The following is a 5,548-nucleotide window of genomic DNA, read 5'->3' on the forward strand; positions in this document are numbered from 1 at the left end:
TACTTCCTGCTTGATTAATACTGAAGATATGAGTAGTACAAGAGTAGATCTACCACGAGATCGTAGAGGCTAAACCCTAAGAGCTAGCCTATGATGGTATGATTGTAATTGTGATCGGGCTAGGGTTTACATGGAGTCGGTTACAAGGAAGGAAATACAATATCCGAATCTCCAAGCCTGTCTTCCATGCAAAGGAGAGTCCCATCCGGACATGGGCCAGAGTCTTGAGTCTTGTATCTCCACGCTTCAATAGTCCGGACGATGTATATAGTCCGGCTCTCCGGATACCCCCTAATCCAGGACCCCGTCACCTACCTTTCGAGGTTGGGTGCCCTGCCTTTACTCGTGAGCTGCGGCAAGTCCGTTGGCCGTCCGTCCACACGTTCAAGCCAGAAATACCTGAGAAGTATGATGGGAGGCTCAACCCGGCAGAGTTTGTGAGCATCTACACCATTGCCGTCCAAGTTGCCGGGGGAAGAGATGAGAAGGTATTCGCCAACTACTTTCCTTCGGCTCTCAAGTCCAATGTGAGGTCTTGGTTGATGCATCTGCTGGAGAATTCCATTTCATCATGGGCTGGCCTTTACCATGAGTTCATTGGCGCCTTTACTGGCGGCCATCAAGAACCAGGCCGGCCCAGCGATTTGCAGCTTCTCCAGCAGAAAGAAGGAAAGACTCTCCGGAAATATTTGCAAAGGTTCAGCAGAGTCCACAGGAACAACCCAAACATCCATTCGGCAGCTGTGATAGCCGCCTTCCAGTCCAATGTGTGCAACCCCAGGATTTGTTCCAAGATGAATGTACGGTTGCCCAAGACTCTGAAGGAGCTTTACACCCTGGTGGATAAGTGTGCTCGGGTGGCGGAAGGGAGGAAGTTACCTGAAAAAGAGGACTGCATCAATATTGATTCAGAAGATGATGATGAATCCACCAGTCAGAAGAAGAGCAGGAAGCGCAATAAGAGGCGCAAGGATAAGGCAGTAATGACTGTTGAAGGATCGGGTACGCCTAGTACCGGGAAGATAGCCAAGGCTGAAGTCCCTGGCAAGGAAGCTGCCATGTGCACTGACTACCGAGAAGTTGCGGCTGCCGAGAGGGCCGGGAAAGGCGATGGCCCGTATTGCAAGATTCATCGGACCAAGGGACACGACCTTCAAGAGTGTTATCAGGTTGAGCAGCTTGTCAAGAGGCAAAGATCTAAGTACGAGAAGCATGACAAGGAAAAGGGTCAGAATGTTGCTAGCGGTAAGGGTCGAGGTGTTGAAGCAAATAAACCCGGCAAACCTTTTCGGAACAAACAAAAACCCGCCAGACGTCAAGAGAAGGAGCCTCTGAATCCGGCATTAACTGCCGTATCCTTAGTGTTGTCGCTGTTAATGCGGCGCTTGTGCTTGTTGCGACGTGACCTACCGTTGTTGTCCTTGGTATCCGAATTGCCAGGGCTCTTGGTTATGTTATTGTTACGAGCTAGCCAGTTGTCTTCTCCCGTGCAAAAGCGGGTCATGAGTGTCGTGATGGATGCCATATATTTCGGCTTTTCCTGTCCTAGGTGCCGGCAAGCCATTCATCTCGGATGTTGTGCCTGAAGGCTACAAGGGCCTCGGCGTCCGGACAGTCGACTATTTGATTTTTCTTGGTTAGGAACCGTGTCCAGAATTGTCTGGTCGATTCCTCTGGCTGCTGGATTATGTGGCTGAGGTCATCGATGTCTGGTGGTCGCACATAAGTGCCCTGGAAGTTGTCAAGGAACGCGGATTCCAGGTCCTCCCAGCAACTAATTGACTCTGCTGCCAGGCTATTAAGCCAATGCCGAGCTGGTCCTTTAAGCTTGAGCGGGAGGTATTTGATGGCGTGTAGATCATCACCACGGGCCATGTGGATATGAAGGAGATAATCCTCGATCCATACCGCGGGATCTGTTGTGCCATTGTATGATTCGATGTTTACAGGTTTTAAACCCTCGGGGATTTGATGATCCATTACTTCGTATGTGAAGCATAGTGGGTGTGCGGCGCTTCTGTACTGGGCTATATCGCGACGCAGCTCGGATGAGCTTTGTCTTTTGTGTTCGGCCTGGCCGTATTTATCATATCCGGTGTGACGGTTATCGTCACGTGACGTGGGGCGCCCACGCGATCCGTAGATCGATCTTGTTTGCCTTGCCTTATTCTCCAATATGTCTCGCAGGTCTGTTGCATCTCCCCGCGCTCTGGTATTTTTTGAGCGGTGCCGGGGTGCGGCTTGGGTCGAGGGCCGGAAGGCCTCTCTGTCGCGGCTGCGGGGTGGCCGATCGGCTGCGTCGTACGCTGGTGATGTAGGTTTGGTTGCTTCCTCCTCAAGTTGGGGTAGCAGCCTGCGCTTTGGGTAGCTCTTGGAGGGGCGTTCGAGTTTATACTCTTCGGCCGCCAGGACTTCAGTCCATCTGTCGGCTAGCAAGTCTTGGTCAGCTCTAAGCTGCTGCTGTTTTTTCTTGAGGCTGCTTGCCGTGGCCATAAGCCTGCGTTTGAAACGCTCTTGTTCGACGGGATCCTCTGGCACGACGAATTTGTCATCGTCGAGGCTTGCCTCGTCTTCGGAGGGAGGCATATAATTGTCGTCCTCGACCTCCCTGTCCGCAGCTCTCTCATGAGGGCTGACTCCTTCGTTCTCCTGCGCTGTATCCTGCTGGAGTAGGTTGTCTTCGGCACTGTCCGGGGTGTTGTTGTCTCCGGTGCCGGACTCGCCGTTTTTGCTTTGGCGAGATTTAGAGCGGCGTCGTTGACGTCGGCGCTTGGGTTGCTTCTTGGAGGGGTCGTCCTCCGTTTTTTCATTGCCATCCCCTGCTTTGGGGTTGTCCACCATGTATATGTCATATGACGAGGTGGCTTTCCAGTGCCCTATAGGCGCTCGTTCTTGGTCGTCTCCTTCATCGGCGTCCACACCGTCGATGTCTTTAGAGTCGAAGTCGAGCATGTCGGTTAAATCACCGACAGTGCTACGAAGTGGGTGGTGGGTGGGTTTCGAATTTCTTCGTCGTCTGCATCCCAACCATGCTGACCATAGTCCGGCCAGGGCTCTCCTGACAAAGAGAGAGACTTTAGTGAATTCAGGATATCTCCGAAGGGCGAGTGCTGAAAGACGTCCACGGTGGTGAACTCCATGATTGGAGCCCAATTGGGTTCGATCGGAAGATGTGCGGATGATTCGGAGTTTGGAAGGGAGTCCGGCACCCTGGAGTCATAGGCCTCGCAAAGGACTAGGCTGGTGTTCGGCTCTATTGCCGTAGAGATTGCGGCTCCTGGGGCGGCGTCCAACCGTCCGGCCCCAACTGGCGCAGTCGGCTCCGAGCTAATGGTCGGAGCGGGCACCTGAGCGACGCTCTGGGCGTTGTCCGGTAGCAGAGCTAAATAATGCCCATCGTGACATTGCGGCGCACTCGGCCGTGGCTCGAATCCATCGAAGATCAAGTCCCCGTGGATGTCGGCCGTGTAGTTTAAACTTCCGAACCTAACCTGATGGCCAGGGGCGTAGCTTTCGATCTGCTCCAGATGGCCAAGCGAATTGGCCCGTAGTGCAACGCCACCGAATACGAAGATCTGTCTGGGGAGAAAAGTCTCACCCTGGACCGCGTCGTGGGTGACGATCGAAGAAACCATCGGGCCTAAAGGTGACGACACAGAGGAACTCTCAATGAAAGCACCAATGTCGGTGTCAAAATGACGGATCTCGGGTAGGGGGTCCCGAACTGTGCGTCTAGGCGGATGGTAACAAGAGACAAGGGACACGATGTTTTACCCAGGTTCGGGCCCTCTCGATGGAGGTAAAACCCTACTCCTGCTTGATTAATATTGATGATATGGGTAGTACAAGAGTTGATCTACCACGAGATCAGAGAGGCTAAACCCTAGAAGCTAGCCTATGGTATGATTGTTGTTCGTCCTACGGACTAAAACTCTCCGGTTTATATAGACATCGGAGAGGGCTAGGGTCACATAGAGTCGGTTACAATGGGAGGAGATCTTCATATCAAATCGCCAAGCTTGCCTTCCACGCCAAGGAAAGTCCTATCCAGACACGGGACGAAGTCTTCAATCTTGTATCTTCATAGTCCGAGAGTCCGGCCAAAGGTCATAGTCCAGCCATCTGGACACCCCCTAATCCAGGACTCCCTCAGTAGCCCCTGAACCAGGCTTTCAATGACGACGAGTCCGGCGCGCAAATTGTCTTCGGCATTGCAAGGCGGGTTCCTCCTCCAAATTCTCCATAGAAGATGTTGAACACAAGGATAGTGTCCGGCTCTGCAAAATAAGTTCCACATGCCACCGTAGAGAGAATAATATCTGCACAAATCTAATCTGCTGACGTATTCCGCAACCTGACATCACGCCACAGCTAGGCCTTTATTCGAATCGTTTTACTATTCCACCTCAGCGCGTTTAGCGAGGCAGTTTCCTTGGCACGTCTTGTCAAAGCAGAGATTGTGTCCCTTATTCCGGGATTCTCATCAATACGGGCGCGGGTAACCCAACCGCGCCATTAACCGTGGCGCTTGGGAGATAAGCGAGTTTTATTGGGCTGATGGGGGATCATAGTCTCGGCCGCCCATATAAGGGGATAAGGATCCACCCTTTCCATTCACGCCTTCTTCCTCCCTTGCTCGTCCATCCCCGCGCACTCGAACTCCAGCGCCCGAGTCCGCACTTCCCACTTCGACCTTTGTCCAATCATGTCCGGAGCGGGAGGTAGATGGATGGCCTCCTCCATCACAGAGGGGCAAATCAAAAAGTTGAGGAAAGCCAAATACTTGTCTAACGACATCGCGCACCGGCTTCCCGAGGAGGGGCAACTCGTCCCCACCCCTAGGCCCCATGAGAGGGTCGTGTTTCTCCCCCATTTCCTTGGCGGACTGGGCTTTCCCCTTCACCCGTTCCGGGGGCTCATGTTCTACTACGGCCTGGACTTCCACGATCTGGCCCCGAACTTCATCCTCAACATTTCGACGTTCATCGTCGTATGTGAGGCCTTCCTCCGCATCCAGCCTCACTTTGGCCTATGGCTGAAGATCTTCAGCGTCAAGCCGAAGGTCGTGGGTGGACGTCAAGCAGAGTGCGGAGGCACCATGGTGGGCAAGATAGCCAACGTCACATGGCTCGAGGGCGCCTTCGTAGAGACCATCAAAGGATGGCAATCGGGGTGGTTCTATATCACCGAGCCGCGTGACCCTGAATGGGCAGCGGCCCCCGGATTTCGATCCGGCATCCCCACTCGGCTCACATCTTGGAAGGAGACGGGCCTGTTATGGGGTAGTCCGGAAGAGGTGACCGGACTCCAAACCTACGTCCGAGACCTGGTAAACAAGAAGGTTAAGCTCGTCAATGTAGTCCAGGTCATGCTATTCCGCCGGATTCTTCGGTGTCAACGACGGGCCTTCACCTTGTGGGAGTTCGACCCGGCCCAGCACCAGACTCTGTCCCGTCTTTTCGACACAAAGCACGAGGACACTTGGAAGGTGCTATTCAAGAGCTCTGAGGTCTCCCCACCCGTCACTGTGGATCGCGGATTCTGCGCC

Source organism: Triticum dicoccoides, chromosome 7B, assembly GCF_002162155.2.
Source record: "Triticum dicoccoides isolate Atlit2015 ecotype Zavitan chromosome 7B, WEW_v2.0, whole genome shotgun sequence".
In the NCBI taxonomy this organism is placed as follows: domain Eukaryota; kingdom Viridiplantae; phylum Streptophyta; class Magnoliopsida; order Poales; family Poaceae; genus Triticum; species Triticum dicoccoides.